The sequence below is a fragment of the Amphibalanus amphitrite genome, unplaced genomic scaffold (assembly GCF_019059575.1).
Source record: "Amphibalanus amphitrite isolate SeventyFive unplaced genomic scaffold, NRLGWU_Aamphi_draft 000060F_arrow, whole genome shotgun sequence".
Classification (NCBI taxonomy): domain Eukaryota; kingdom Metazoa; phylum Arthropoda; class Thecostraca; order Balanomorpha; family Balanidae; genus Amphibalanus; species Amphibalanus amphitrite.
Window position 1 is genome coordinate 648724 of NW_024881556.1, and position 15758 is coordinate 664481.

A 15758-nucleotide genomic window follows, 5' to 3' on the forward strand; every position below is an offset into this window, starting at 1 on the left:
CGGAGCCGCCGCCAGGTGTGACGCCCGGCGGCCGCACCTGGCTGCGTCACGTTACGCGGCGTCACTGTCGCGGCGTAATGGGTCGCCGCTGTGGAGCCCTCCCGCGGGGCCTCCCTCGCCCTCTTCCCAGCTCTCTCTCCTTCCCTTGCTCTCGCTCGGCCTAGGCTAACACTTTTAGGCCCGAGTCGCCATTGCTCGCAGTCGAAGACTTTAAAGTTTCCTTTTTATTTTGTTTTGAGCCCTTTAAACTTATTTGCCCACGCGGAATCAGGACATGCAACAATCTGTTTCGCTGCGCTTATCAACTTTTACTTAATTTGTACTGAATTTTTCCCTCGACACTTTCACTCCAAGTAGGTATTGCACCATTTAATTCTAAGGGCTGTCAATGCATGCACATTGCACGCACATACACATGCACCTTACTGTTCGCACCTCGCACAAATTATGCTCCAGAATGCAGTGCCCACATAGGCCTTGGTAGTCCGGAAACAAAGCTAATGCATTCCGCCCGATCTTGCGTCATTCATCCCGACCTTATTACTTCAGCAACTTCATGATCGGTCTTCGCGCTACAGTGGCATGCCTGCGTGCAGTTTTCCTTACTCACCTACGAAATTGCGTTAGCGGCGGTGCTAATTGAGCCATATGATGTGCCTACAGTAGCAGCGCACAGCATACATCAGACTGACAGACTGACAGACTGACAGACTGACAGACTCCACAGATGTGGACGGCCGCGCGGGCCGCGATCAATGCTCATCTCGTGGGGCGGGCTCTGCGGCGCCGGCGGCAGTGTTGCCTGGGATGGGAGGGGTACAGACGAACCCTTCCCTCGCCCGTCTCCGTCCGCGCCACAGCAGAGGACCCTCAGTAGTTAGCCCCCCCCCCCCCGGCTGCAATTTCCGATCTGCAGTCAGTGGCCTTGTCCAGGTGGGGGGACGGACGGGAGGGGTGCATTCCATTGTGACAATCAGCTGACGATTACGACAGACCCGGCCGACACCCACCAAAGTTGGCGCAGTGGCCGGGAGCGTCCTGCTGGGCTATTCCCGGACCCTTCCCTGTCACCCGTTGGGGGGGGGGGGGAAACGCCCCCCAAGATCTCGGGATGTTACGAGGTTTGGTGGCCCAACCAAGTGCTAACCTCCGATCAGGAGATATTTAGGAAAGAGGACAGAGGCCGTTTCGCTGCCCTCCTCAACCCCCCCCCCCCCACAACGGGCCCGCGTTCCATCTTGCATATTTTTTTTTAGCAATTCGATGTCCGATTGAAGAAGCGCCTGCCATTCGGCAATTTGTTGGCACGTTCACAAATTGAGGGCGCCTTTGGCGAAAAGCGTGCACTCGTTCCCGGCGGCCGGGGTCGGCCCGTCACCTGCGTAACGGACCAATCCGGCGCGGCCAATGGACGCACGGCGTGACGTGACGGGCGCACGCAGCCGCCGGCAATGACCCGTAACGCAGCGCGCCGCGCGACACGCCAGTCACGCCGTGACGGGGCCGTGACGCTGGCCGGGGGTTCAGCCCTGACCGAGCCCTGCTGACAGAGACCGGACTGGTGCCCTCTGGTGGCCGCGGCCCTGTCCGATCTGACCTCTAGTGACCGGGGCCTTGTCCGATCTGACCTCTGGTGACCCTTGCCCTGTCCGGTCTGACCTCTGGTGACCGTTGCCCTGTCCGGTCGGACCTTTGCTGACCACTGTCCTGTCCGGTCGGACCTCTGGTGACCACTGTCCTGTCCACTGTGATCTGGCAGTGACTTCGTGCGTGTCACGGTCACGACTTCCACTCCCCAGGGCCGGCTGTCTGAGCCAGGCCGTTTATCTCGGGTAATTTGCCCTTCATTGCACATCATCATCATCAAGCTTCCGACTCTAGAATTGCTCCCCACATGGCCTCGCTCTAAGTGTGGCTCCCATAACGATCCAATGTCCAGGAACTTTCCCATGACGATTCAATGTCCAGGAACTTGGCAGCAAGCTCTTGAGAAGCCCCAGGACTACATCGCTTACATGTTTTGCTCTCCAAAGCTCCTGCAGAGCTCCCGCACGGCAGCGGTTCCGGTGGCCGGCCGGCTGCGGACGGGAGCGGAGCGGCGGAACGGCGGACCGCGGCCGTGTTCCGCATGGCAGGCCGCCGGGAACGCGGCGGGATGGTGGCCGGAGCGCGCGGCGCAGCCACCGCCAGCGGCCGGTAACTTGGTAACACATAGCCGCTGCTGACCAGCGGTCGGTAAGTCAGCCACTGCTGCCCGGTAACCCAGCCACTGCTGTAGCTGTAGCAGCGGCCGGTAGCACACATGTTTGAACGTGAGACGTAATTACGAGCATCAGAATGGGAAACTCGTCGGGGAGGGGCGCTCGTAGGGTCGTTCCGTTCCTTCCTGTGAGGGCCATTGACTGTTGTGTGGCCGTCAGGGCCAGTGACTGTGGTGTCTCACTTTGAGAGCCGCTGTGGGAACCGGCCGGAATCCGTCCGGCTGTGGGTGACGGCCCGGCCGTGACGGTGGCACCGGCCTCCGGTGACGGAACGCTGGACAGTGGACAGACCGCCGCTGGACAGTCGACAAACCGCCACGGGACAGTGGACAGACCGCCGCGCCGCGGGCCGGGATGGATTTTCAAAGGCACCTTATGTCTTCCCAGTGGTTGCATAACGTCATGTCTGCCTTTGTCGCTGCACAGGGAAACTCTGCACTCAGTTTCCTCACTGACCCGCCCGCCTCTGAGGGCCAGCGGCGCTGCAACAAGCGGGCCGGTGTTTGGGACGTCGCCCTGGCCCAGCGCGCGCGCTCTGTGTTTTTTTTCCGTGACTCACGACTGCAGTCCGCCGTCACAAGGCCGCTCGGCAAGTACTCGCGCCATGGCCGATAACGGCTTCCGCCGTTTGGAGGGCCCAGGGGCAGCGGGCCCGAGCCCTGAGCGCGTGTCCGAGATAAGATAGCGGAGCAACGCTTTGTGCTATGCGTCATATGCTCTCAGCGCTTCATACCTTCAATGAATGCGTTTTTTTTTTTGTGGCCCACACTTATGAAATCGGCGATATCTGCGATGACCATGTTTACCGTCTGTCGTCCGTCTGCCGGTCGCCGACAGACGGTGAATCGTCACTCTCCGGCGACGACAGACGGTGAATCGTCACTCCCCGGCGCTGCTCGGACCCTCCCCGCCGCAGCGGTGCTGCCCCCCGACCCGCACCCTCGGGCACCAGCAGTGGCGGGGGGGGGGGGCTCCGATCCGCACCCACGGGCACCAGCAGTGGCTGGGGGGGGGGGGGGGGCTCCGATCCGCACCCTCGGGCACCAGCAGTGGTGACGCCACACCGTATCACGGCCGTGTGACGCGATGTCGTCACTCCGTCACGGCCGTGGGGCGCGTATGAAAGGAGCCGCCGGGTCTGCCGTTTCCCCAGCGGCCGCTGAGCAGCCGCGGGCCGTACTGACTCTGGCGGAACTGACCCCCGGCTCAGTGGTATTCGATCCCGTGGGACGAGCGGCAGTCGCTCTGCCACGAACGCTGATTCAGGTTTGTAGTTTGCATCCTAACTAGTTAGTTTGCAAAGTAACTGAACGGTCAGTTAGTTTGCAACTTAAAGGGACTATCCCACCTTCTAAAATGTTGTTAAAACCAGTTAAATTGTGCCCGACTTTATAGATTGGATGACCAGGAACACGGTTCTGGCATTTATTTTTCATTAAACATCTTAGGCTTCCCATATTCCAAACACAAACTTTCAAATATGTGACGTCACAGCCCAAAATTACCTCCTTCCCCAGGCCACATTACTGTCATGAAGCTGATTCTTTTTACTCTGTAGGCACCACAACAAAGCTCAGACCAAGTTTTAAGCGATTTTCAACGAACAAACCCATTTAAATCAGAATGACTAAACGAGGTGACGTCACACTAACGGTCGCTCCATGTTGAAGATAGGGCCTTGTACAAGGCCCATTTTCAAATGAAGGGAACGAATTTCTTCAACACCAAGAGGCCGCGGGGGTTGCAACCTAGATAGATAGTGGTTTCTGAACCTCGCCGCAAACTTGGCTATCTCAACTCAAACCCCATGTTAAAGGTGGGATAGTCCCTTTAAGTATTAGGTCGTTCAATAAGTAACGAACAATCGGTCATAACTTCTTTATTTCTTTATTTAACACTTTCAAACTTTCACAGATTATAGATCAAATGTTTCTGAATGTAGCCTTTGCCTCAAACCAGTCGTCGCCCGCCTGCACACACTTCTCCCAGCGTTCCGGCCAACGCCGGAATTCCGCCCGGAAAAACGCGTTTTCCGTCTTTTTCACCCAGTTCTTGACAGCGCACCTTACTTCAGCGTCGGTCTCGAAGTGTTCACCACGGAGGCCATCCTTCAGGGGACCAGAGGTGAAAATCTGAAGGAGCCAGGTTCGGACTGTAGGGCGGCTGGGGCATGATATTCAGCCCTGTCTCGCGATCTCCTCGCGTGTGGCGTGAGACATGCGCGGACGAGCGTTGTCATGTTGTCATCCTGGTGGGCTTTCTTGAACCTGGGCGGACTATGGACAGCGGGCCGCTACATCACAGTCCTGCAGGAGACTGAGAAAAGCAATCCTGAAGAAGAGGCGCGGCTCGGATGTCAACAACATCACCATACACCATGACAACGCCCGACCGCACTTGTCTCACGCCACGCGCGAGGAGATCGCGTGACAGGGCTGAATATCATGCCCAGCCGCCCTACAGTCCGGACCTGGCTCCTTCAGATTTTCACCTCTGGTCCCCTAAAGGATGGCCTCCATGGTGAACACTTGGAGACCCACGCTGAAGTCATGTGCGCTGTCATGAACTGGGTGAAAAAGACGGAAAACGCGTTTTTCCGGGCGGAATTCCGGCGTTGGCCGGAGCGCTGGGAGAAGTGTGTGCAGGCGGGCGGCGGCTGGTTTGAGGCATACCTAGGCTGCATTCAGAAATGTCTGATCTATAATCTGTGAAAGTTTGAAAGTGTTAAATAAAGAAATAAAGAAGTTATGACCGATTGTTCGTTACTTATTGAACGACCTAATAGTTAGGTTGCAAACTACCTTGCCGGTCGGGTACCTAGTTTGCAACGTAACTACATAGTTACGTTGCAACCTAACGGATTTTGCATACTAACTGTAACACATACAATATACATACATACATACCGACCACGCTGGTTAGCAGCTGCAGCACCTGCCCTGCAGCTCAGCCGGGCCGGACCCCAGCACCTGCCCTGGCTCAGCCGGCCGGCAGCTGCAGCACCCCCTGGCTCAGCCGGGCCGGCAGCTGCAGCACCTGCCCTGCAGCTCAGCCGGGCGGCAGCTGCAGCACCTGGCCGGCAGCTGCAGCACCTGCCCTGCAGCTCAGCCGGGCGGCAGCTGCAGCACCTGCCCTGGCTCAGCCGGGCGGCAGCTGCAGCACCTGCCCTGGCTCAGCCGGCCGGCAGCTGCAGCACCTGCCCTGGCTCAGCCGGCCGGCAGCTGCAGCACCTGCCCTGGCTCAGCCGGGCGGCAGCCAGCACCTGCCCTGGCTCAGCCGGGCGGCAGCCATCGATCGCCGGCGTGCCGTGCACTCCTGTTTTCGTGATACGGCGCGGCGATACATCAGCGCACCAGATCGGCCGTAAGTGAGGCGACGACGTCGATGGCGCAACGTGAAACCACATCCCATCTGCCGTGCCTTCTGCCTGCCTCCCATCTGAGAGTCCTCCCAACAACCGGCACCTCGCTGCGAGTCAGTAGCGGCGGAACACCTTCAATTAAAGGGGGGGGGGGCACCGCCAACTTTTGGTCCCATTCTTTCCATGCAAAGCCCATAGGACTAATGTTAACCCTCGCATGTGTGCGGCGTTTGCCAGCTTCTAATGTGTAGGGGGGGGGGTCGGTTGGACCCCCCCTTGCCGTTTGGCCCCTGATCGAGCTAGAGCTTCGCGGAAAAAAACGAGCGTGTTGCCCGTGACGAGAGGAAGCCGATGATACCCAATTTTAAGGTCCTAGGTCATTGGTTGACCTTCCAGGTCAGGTCAATGACCCAAAGTCGGGAAAATCGGGACCTGTTATAAAGTCGTAAAGTGTGGCTGCTAAGGGTTTTTTTGGGGTGCTGATCACGAATATCGTGTTAGTTTTGATCACAGATGATGTCTTTAAGCATTTAGATCAGGTCGGGTCAGGTCAGGTCAGGTCAACCAGTAGGTGTCGTGACGGGTATTCGTAGTACGTGCCAACCGCCTCTGACAGCTTCGTAACATGTTACGAGGGCATCAAAACTACTTCGTAAATGTTCAAATGGCTGCTAAATTCGAATTCAGCTCCAAAAACTAGCCTAGAAACATGTACAGCTCGAAAAAGTGAACCGAGGTCACCCGAGGTCACCAAAGGTCAATGACCTGACCTGACCTTCAGGTGACCTTGACACCCACCCTAATGCATGGAAGCAACATCAAATCACATGTTTGAACGTTTGAAACCACGAAAAGCTTGCAAACGCGCGGCTAATGCGAGCCGACATACGCAGAATCGCGATTCCGGCCAAACATGGTCTCGGAAAAGAGGTCACAGGTCAAAGGTCATTTGGGTCAGGGTCATGAAATTTTCAGGGTAGGTGTAAAATTGATCAATGTGAGGGTACTGAAAGTTTCGTCGCGATCGGCCGCTTTTTACGCGAGTTATTTGCGAAAAACCATGGGGGGTCCATCCGACCCCCCCCTACACATGCGAGGGTTAAAATGCCAAAATCAAAGAGGGGCACGGTGCCCCGGTGTCCTCCCCGTTCCGCCGCCTATGCTGCCAGTCCTTCTCGCCAGCCCCGGCGCGCTCTTCGCGGCCGACTCTGGCCTCCCTGCCGGCGCCCGGCTCTGCTTCCAATCCACAGGCGGCACGTGCTCCGGCCCACGGGCCTCCTCCGCGGCGCTAATTCACAGCCCGGCCCACACATGTGCGTCGGAGGCGACGCACGTGTCGTGAGCTCGTGTCGGATCGATGGCCGAGAGGCCGGCCGGCCGGCCGCCAGTCGGGTTGGGGGCCTGGCGTCGGCCGGCCGGCCTCTGGGTGTGCCGCGGAGAGCGGGGTGCCGCGCGGGGTGCTGCGGAGAGCGGGTGTGCAGCGCAGGGTGCCGCGGAGAGCGGGGTGCCGCGCGGGGTGCCGCGGAGAGCGGGGTGCGGTGAAGAGCGGGTGTGCTGCGCGGGGTGCCGCGGAGAGCGGGGTGCAGCGGAGAGCGGGGTGCAGTGCGGGGTGCAGCGCGGGGTGCCGCGGAGAGCGGGTGTGCCGCGGAGAGCGGGGTGCCGCGGAGAGCGGGTGTACCGCGCGGGGTGCGGTGAAGAGCGGGGTGCCGCGGAAAGCGGGTGTACCGCGCGGGGTGCCGCGGAGAGCGGGGTGCAGCGCGGGGTGCGGTGAAGAGCGGGTGTGCCGCGCGGGGTGCCGCGGAGAGCGGGGTGCAGCGCGGGGTGCCGCGGAGAGCGGGGTGCGCCGGGTGGGCGGTGCAGGAACTCCAGACGTCTGTGTGGACGGGGATACAGTGCGCCGTGGACGAAGCCCACCTCAGACATCCTAGCTGGCTCATCGGCGTGGAGAGTGACGAAGATAAGGCAGCGGCGATTCCTTGGTCGGGGGTTGAGGGCTTTCGTCTCGATGAAGTTCGAGCGATTCATGAAGTTGATGATGAAGTTCGAGCGGTCAAGTTTTTCTAGTTTGTCCTGATGCGTCCATCCATTGAAGCATGTGGTTGGCCTGGAATGGCTTTTGAGTTCTGACGGATTCGTATTTTGTCACCTCTTTCTTGCATCGTATTATCGGTTTCGTTGGGTGCTATCGCAGTATCGCACACAAATTCACTTTCGCTCCTGAGGGCCACCCGTCAAGCGAGCTTGGTATACCTACACGATTCCACGATGTATGTTATACATACATGATTCTGCTATAGGCCGCTCCGAAGGCTATCCGCTACAGGCCCGCTTCTGACCGCGAACGGCTGTACAATTTCACCAACATTGCACAATGCACATGCCATGCCACATACCCACCCAAGGGCTTTGGCTAAAGATCTCTCCTCAAATGAGCTTGATACTTCTCTCGAGAAAATAAATGCTTCAATGATCGTTCGTAAATTCTTCCTGGATGGTTGTGAAATCGTTAATCGCAAATCGTATCGTAAAATAAGATGCATCTTATGGACATTTGATAATTGATATGACTAATTTAAATTGATAATAATTTAACGACGAACAATTTACTATTTTAGACTTTGGAACGATTCTAGAGTGAAAATTTACGAAAAAAATTGCTGCATTTACTTTCTCAACATATCCAGTTTCATCGACATGGGTTATGTTCTTACTTCTTATCTTATCACCAGATCACTGCTCGAACACCGGACTGTTGTAATTACTTTTAAAAAGTGCGGTCAGCAGCGTCGTCTGAGCAGATAGCAGAACCACTTTTCATCTCGCTGAGTTCAGCAGCTCCACTGCCGTGTGTCGTCCATATCAACCGATGCCTGCAGATGCATTGACTCTGGATCAAAGCTGACAGCGCGTCTGCACTGATGTCGCTCACCATTGATTTTGGGTTCCGTTAATGGGCCTGCAGGGTGACGGCTGCTGCGCGCCTGACCTTGGCTGACGTTTCCTCTCCGCTCGCTCTGCGCTCTGCACGGGCCCCGGCGCTGCCCCCTGCAACATGGCGCTGCCCACTGCCCACCATGGCGCCATTGGCAACTGTCTGCGGCGGGGTAGCCTCTGCAGCAATCGGCCGGATCGGCATCTGCCGCGGCCTCTCCGAGCCGCAGACACGCTGCGCTGCGCTCTCAATTAGATCATGACACGAAGACTCGTGGCGTCAGGCGTTTTCATTCATACATAGTGGCACAAACGAATTGGCGTCATCTACAGAGCTCGTTGTAGGCATCCACCAGACACTCTGCAGGGCCCGCAGAGGTCAGCTCGGGACCGATCATTGCCGTCTGAAGCTGACACTGGACACCCTGAGTGCAGGGCCCGTAGATGTCAGCTCGGCACCGATCACCGCCGTTGGATATGCCCGAGACGTGCCCGCGGAGGTCAGCGCGGAGAAGGCGCTGCAGACGCAGAGCGCAGAGCCACCGTCACATGGACGGCCGCCGCGTGGACCGGTGGCGTGGCGTTAACCGCGCGCCCTCAGAGACAGGCTGCTCGCTACAGTGGCTCCTTGGAGACGGTCAATTACAAAGAAGCGACACGAGGCGTATGAATGATGGAGTGTGACCGGCTGTAGCCCTTTCGCCGACTGCTATCATTCTGATCTCTGAATGTAGTTCGTTGCAGATCTTGTTCCAGGAATCGATCATTCCAGGCTGGTCCCTGCCTAAAGCGTTGATTGTAGCGGTGGTTTGTAATGCACTGATGCCTTGCAGGCAACTGGTGACCTTATAGAAGAGAAGCGATGGGCGCGGTGGCTGGTTAGAACTACTCTTGACCTCCATCAGTTCGGTCCTTCACTTCAAATTAGCTTCAGCCTGACCGGTGTTCCGGTTCTCGTTAGATGCAACAGTGTGGTAATTATTTTGACATCCTCCTCAGCATCCAGGCATGTATCGGGTCAAATTATCTTGGTGCTATGACCTGTGTCATTTAGTATAGTCGACTACAGAATGATGTTCCACTCCTCAGAAGCTATCAGTTGACCGGAGCGCTAAGTTGTGCCGTTTATCACGCAATTAAGCGTGTCGATTGTGAGCATTGGGACAAAGCTGTAATTTGTGAACTCAGCCCGTGTGATGCGGCACAGTCTACCACTCCAGGCAAATAATTGCCTGTGAAAAGTGGAACATCATTCTGTAGTCGACTATACATGCTTTTGTTACATGTCTTACCACAGGGCTCCTAGTTGAGTGATTCGGCCGTCTGGAGATGTGTATCATGGCCGCAGGAGGCACTGTCCCGCTATACCGTCCTCGGGCAGTACGTAACGCTTCAATGGAGCCCACTTCCCCGCGGTACGGCGGAGCGGGCCGGGCGGCGACCTTTTCACGGCCGACTGGGCGCCGTGGTCCGCGGGCTTATCTGCAGACATCCCACCTTCCCATTTATCACAGAGTCGTCACCAGGCAGACCGATGGGCGGTGAGCTGTGGTTAATCAGAGCTGTGTCGGCGGAGGGGAAATGCGCTCCTTGAAATGACTGTTTGCAGTTGGCACATATTTACTTTCCATCACAACTCAAACTCCATGGCACGAGTAGCCTCGCACTGCACATCCGTACATGTAGTATTGCTCTTATATAAGGGCAAATCATAAGCCCGAAACAGTCTGCAAAGGACACAGAAGTCAGTAGTAAAAAGCACTCGAATGCCCCGCTGAGCCTTGTTCCGTTGTCACTCAGTCTTTGTCTGCGCCCCCGGTGTGGTCTGGTTTTCCATTAGGTGCCGCGCCGCTCTGTCTCCCGCGGCCCCGTGCCCCCGCGGTCCGGTCTCCACTGAATGGACTCCTAATTACCTAATTGGCCCGGCTGCAGCGGCGACGTCTGCACGCACCAGCGGCACGTGGCACCCACCGCCGCGGGGGCGCGCTCAGGTGCGGTCACGGACAGTGACCTAACGTGATCTCCACTTAATGCAACACCCGCGGGACGCGGTCTTCTCCGCGGCATGGTGTCACAGCAGGACGTGAGACGTCACTGGTTTCGGCGCCACCGCGCCGGGCCGTGCCGCTGCAGATCTATGTCGCGGGATGAACCGCATAATCCGTTCAGCAGCGGCTGGCCTCTCACGGCCGCCCGCACTGCCCCGCCCAGCAGCCCTATTCCCAGTCACGCCGGCTAGAGTTGAAGAGGGCCTCTAGGGAGCCGCTGTGCAGCCGCTGTCGGTGAATTTCTGCTCTACTGCTGAGCCACAGCGACGAGTTTCAGCGAGGCTGCCGGTTCGATGTCGAGTTTCAGCGAGGCCGCTGGGTATCTGTTGAGTTTCAGCGAGGCCGCCGGGTCGATGTCGAGTTTCTCCATGGAGCTGGCGGCGGCGGTCGTATTGATCGATCGGAGACCAGGCGACGGTCAAGGTCCGGTAAAAGTCGCCATCGGCAGACAGCTCTGTCGTCCCGTCCGCGGGTCACAGGGACGGCCCTCAAGTCGCATAGATATGCCGCAGGATGCATGGATGGATGTCCCGTCCCGAGGGTCACACCGACGTCTGGCGGGTCACATGGATGTCATTTAAGTCCAATACTCCACACATCGCGCGCAGACATTTCACGAGCTACGAGAATTACATTTTCCTGACGTCCCACGAATCCCCGGAATTAGGTACAGAGCCCGGCCTGGGGAGGTCATCCGGCGCCGGTCGGCGGCGAGCCACGGGAGAGTCTGACGGGCGTGCGGCCATTCCTCCCCGAGCTCCGGCCGAGCTGCAGCTGCGCGCCCGATACCGTCCCGCGGAGCACGCCGCTCGCGGTAGACGACACCGGCACGCTCCGCGCGGCTGCTTCCGTCCGCCGCCGGGCCGTGTGTTGACAGAGCTGCTGAGCCATTTCAGATGACCGGAGAGATGCCGCTAGCGAGTCGATCGGGCCGCAGCCGTCATTATTACGATACTTCACCAGCTACACGGCTATAGCGTGTCCTGCTGGAGATGTTTATTGACGATAACTTTTAGTATCATTACGATTAGAGCCGCATGGGTGGAGAACCTGCCCCGGCCACCCCGGCCGTGGCCGGGGTAACTTTCAGCCGACCCCGGCGCGGCCGGGGTAACTTTTTCCACTTTTGTAAATCCTAAAAGCTCTCCATAAAAGCTCTCCACACGAAAAAAACTGCCATCTATAAAAGCGTCTCTCATTAATTTTATCTACCTTGAATAGCTCTTGAAAATTTACTTTATTTTCATTTTGGAGCTTCTATGTTTTTAAGTCTTTTCATCGCGGAGCCCGACTTGTTTCATCAAACAGAAGTAAATCATATAGGCCGTTATCGTAAGATGGCACTGTAATAACATCACAAGACAGGACGAGGGTAATATCAGTGAGATAGAAGGACGAGCTGCTGGGGCTCAAGGCTCCCCCAACTTAACCCGCGCCAGGGTGGTGGCCTTATCGTAACACATTGAGTCGAGAGGTGGGCTTTTCACGCTCCTTATAACTCGGCTACCATGGGCTACGAGGCGAGAAGCGGAACGACGTTTGAAAGAGCGACAAACGTGATCAGAGAAATCTGGTCATGTTTTAGGCAAGCTCAATAATAAACTCACCATAGATCATCAAAAGCCAAGTTTCTTTGATTTTAGCGTTCTCCGACAACTTTTCTCACAGTTCATGAACATAACGGAGCTTAAACACTGCAAACAAAACATTCGATTACTCGTTTAAGGCTCGGTCGCTTAATATTTCAGGTGCGAGCTCAAATCAATAAGAGGGCCAAAACGGTCAAATTTGACATTTTATTTTGTGTGGGAAGGTTGCAACTTCCACGGAATAAGCTTTGCAAACGGCATGATGGCATTTTTATCACGATCATCCAGCAAATTTGACCTGATGACCTGACCTAGCACTAGGTGACATGCGTCCGAAATTTTAAGGCGTGTTGCAAAATTGTTGTTACAATTACGAAATCTTCCGCACCTGCGTGCAGCAGTTTTCCCTAAAAACGTACAAACGGCAGACATCCATTATTCTATGCCACAGAATAGGGGTTTGCTTATAACCGTTGACAAATATTTGAGCATCATCGTCTTTCTGACTTTCGGTCGCCGGCCGGGGTAACTTTTTCAAACATTCTCCACCCTTGATTAGAGGTGTCAATCGGATACCAACTTTTTGGTATGCCGATACCAAACCGATACCAACTTAGTATTTGCCATTTGGTATTTCAATCGTAGCGTGTTGGGTATTTTGTTGGTATTATGAACCCTCACTCAGGGGCGGATCCAAGGGGGGGGGGGTCACATGAGTCATGGCCCCCCTTGAGGCCCGGGGGCCCAAAGACCTGCCAGGGGCACCACCGGCCTATCAGGGGTATCACAGTCCTGACAGGGGCACCACAGGACCGCCAGGGGCATCACAGGCCTAGCAGGGACACCACGGGCCTGGTGCCCCTGGGCCCTGACAGGACTGTAACGCCCCTGACAAGCCTGAAGTGTCCCCGGCAGGCACGTGGTGCCCCTGACAGGCCGGTGGTGCCCCTGGCAGGCCTGTGGTGTCCATGGCAGGCCTGTGGTGCCCTTGCTAGGCCTCTGGTGCCCCTGACAGGCTTGTAATGCCCCTGGAAGGACTGTGGTGCCCCTGGGCCCTGACAAGCCTGAGGTGCCCCTGACAGGCCAGTGGTGCCCTTGCTCGGCCTGTGGTGCCCCTGGCAGGCCTCTGGTGCCCCTGACAGGCTTGCGGTGCCCTTGGAAGGACTGTGGTGTCCCTGGGCCCTGACAAGCCTTAGGTGCCCCTGACAGGCCCGTGGTGCCCTTGTTAGGCCTGTGGTGCCCCTGGCAGGCCTCTGGTGCCCTTGCTAGGCCGCTGGTGCCCCTGGCAGGCCTCTGGTGCTCTTGCTAGGCCGCTGGTACCCCTGCGCCCGGAGAGGACTGGTGCCCCTGAAAAGTCTGAAGTGCCCCTCGGCAGGCCCGTGGTGCCCCTGACAGGCCCAAGGTGCCCCTGCGAGGCCGGTGGTGCCCCTGGCAGACCTCTGGTGCCCCTGGCAGGTCTGTGGTGCCCCTGGCAGGTCTGTGGCGCCCCTGGCAGACCTGTGTTGACTGGTGCCCCTGCTAGGTCGCTGGTGCCCCTCACAGACCTGTGGTGCCCCTGGGCCTTGACAAGCCTGAGATCCCTGGCTATGACAGGCTCGTGGTGCCCCTGATAGACCAGTGGTGCCCTTGCTAGGCCTGTAGTGCCCCTGGCAGGCCTCTGGTGCCCCTGCTACCCCTGCGCCCGGAGAGGACTATGGTGCCCCTGAAAAGCCTGAAGTGCCTCTCGACAGGCCCGTGGTGCCCCTGGGCCCTGACAGGCCCAAGTTACCCCTGCGAGATCGGTGGTGCTCCTGGCAGGCCTCTGGTGCCCCTGGCAGGTCTGTGGTGCCCCTGGCAGGCCTGTGTTGACTGGTGCCCCTGCTAGGCCGCTGGTGCCCCTCACAGGCCTGCGGTGCCCCTGGAAGGACTGTGGTGCCCCTGCCCCTAGGGGTGCTCATGGGCCCAACAGGCCCGTTGTGCCCCTGACAGGCCTGTCGTGTATACTTGCTAGACCTGTGGTGCCCCTGCTTCCTGGCAGGCCTGTGGTGCCCCTGGCGGGTCTGTGGCGCCCCTACAAGGCCGTAGTTGCCCGTGACAGGTTTGTGGTGTCCCTGGAAGGACTTTGGTGCCCCTGACAAGCCTGAAGTGTCAAGGACAGACCCTTTATACGCCAGGATCAAGTTCGTCGGACTGACAACGATTTGCTTACCTGATAACGTTCCTGGTAAGTACTCACTACTCAGCGTCCACAACATATATACACATAGCACATTCATATATACTTGCTTACAATTGGTAAATGTGGTTGTGGCTAAGAGTTAAGATACTGACTGAAAATAAAAAATAAAAAGAAAAAAAAACTGAAAATGGGGGCCCCACCAAAATGAAGTGGACGAAATCCGTTGAGTTTTTAATTTTGGGTATAGGTAGGGGCACCACTTCGATTCATGACCCTCCCCTTGGAGTTTTCCTGGATCCGCCCCTGCCCTCACTAATGTATATGAGGATGAGATGATAAAATGTGGTATTTCCCTCATGTTCTCAAGTTGGTTCGGCTTCAGTTTTTCCTCACGGCTTTGGTTGGTATTTGGTTTGATATCAGTATTCCGATTTTTTGTAATTTCAACATCACCTATTACGATTGTGTGGTGATACAATCCAGGGGCGCGGGACGGCACTGGCGCCGCTCACCCGCGCCCGTCAGCCGGACGTGGAGAGCGCCGGCTCCCACGCCGTGCTCGGAGCCCGTGGGAGCCCGCTCCGCTCCGCGTGGCCGGCGGCGCCGCCAGCCCAGTGAACGGGACGCGGCTCACGTAGCGCCCGGCAGCCCATGCGGCGAGCGGACCCCGGAAAACTGAGGGCTGCTGTGGGGCATCGCTGACGGCGCGGGCGGGCGGCGGGCCGCTGGGGCCGGGGGCCGGGGGGCACCAGCTGGACGGGACAGATGGAGAGGTCCGATGTGACCGCTGGAACCTCCTGCCCGGGGCCCGCGAGGTCTGTATGACTACAGAACTGAGGGCGCGGTCGGCCGACCACCTCAGCGCGCCGCGTGGCCGTCCTAGTAGCCCGATCACATGGGTCTCCGACTCAGTCTGGACGGCTGCCGACCAACTAGTACGTCCTCTTTGCCAACTGACTGGGTTCACGTGCCTTCATTACGGATGAAGATGATCTTCACCACATCGGTGTGCCATGTGCACTTTGGACATCTTTGCCCCGCGCCCCTTCCCTCCCAGGAAATGTAGCATTCCTATGTGCGGCGCGGTCGCTGCCGGCTGGTCGCTCTGTTTACATCAGTCCGAGACCAGGACGGTGGCACCCGGTGCAGACAGCGCTTAGTGGACAGCGCGGTGGCACTCAGTGAGGACAGCGCTCAGTGGACAGCGTTGGCACCGGGTGGGGACAGCACTCAGTTGGGGACTGAGCGCCGCCGCGGGACACGCGACGAGTCGGCCAGCGCTGATCAGCAACCAGCCGGGTCATCCGTCCGGGGGTTCGGCGGTGGCCGTGGTGCGCGGCTGAGCGTTCCGGCCGGCGGGCGCCGTGTCAGGGCGACCCCGCTGTCCGGCGGGTGCCCTCAGGGCTACCC

General features: G+C 57.8%; 1 protein-coding gene across 4 annotated transcripts in view; it reads left to right on the forward strand.

Moving 5' to 3' along the window:
- The window catches only part of LOC122378474 (echinoderm microtubule-associated protein-like 2), a 73910-nt gene that overhangs the window by 20547 nt on the left and 37605 nt on the right, over positions 1–15758 (forward strand). The gene's annotated exons all lie outside the window — the stretch shown is intronic.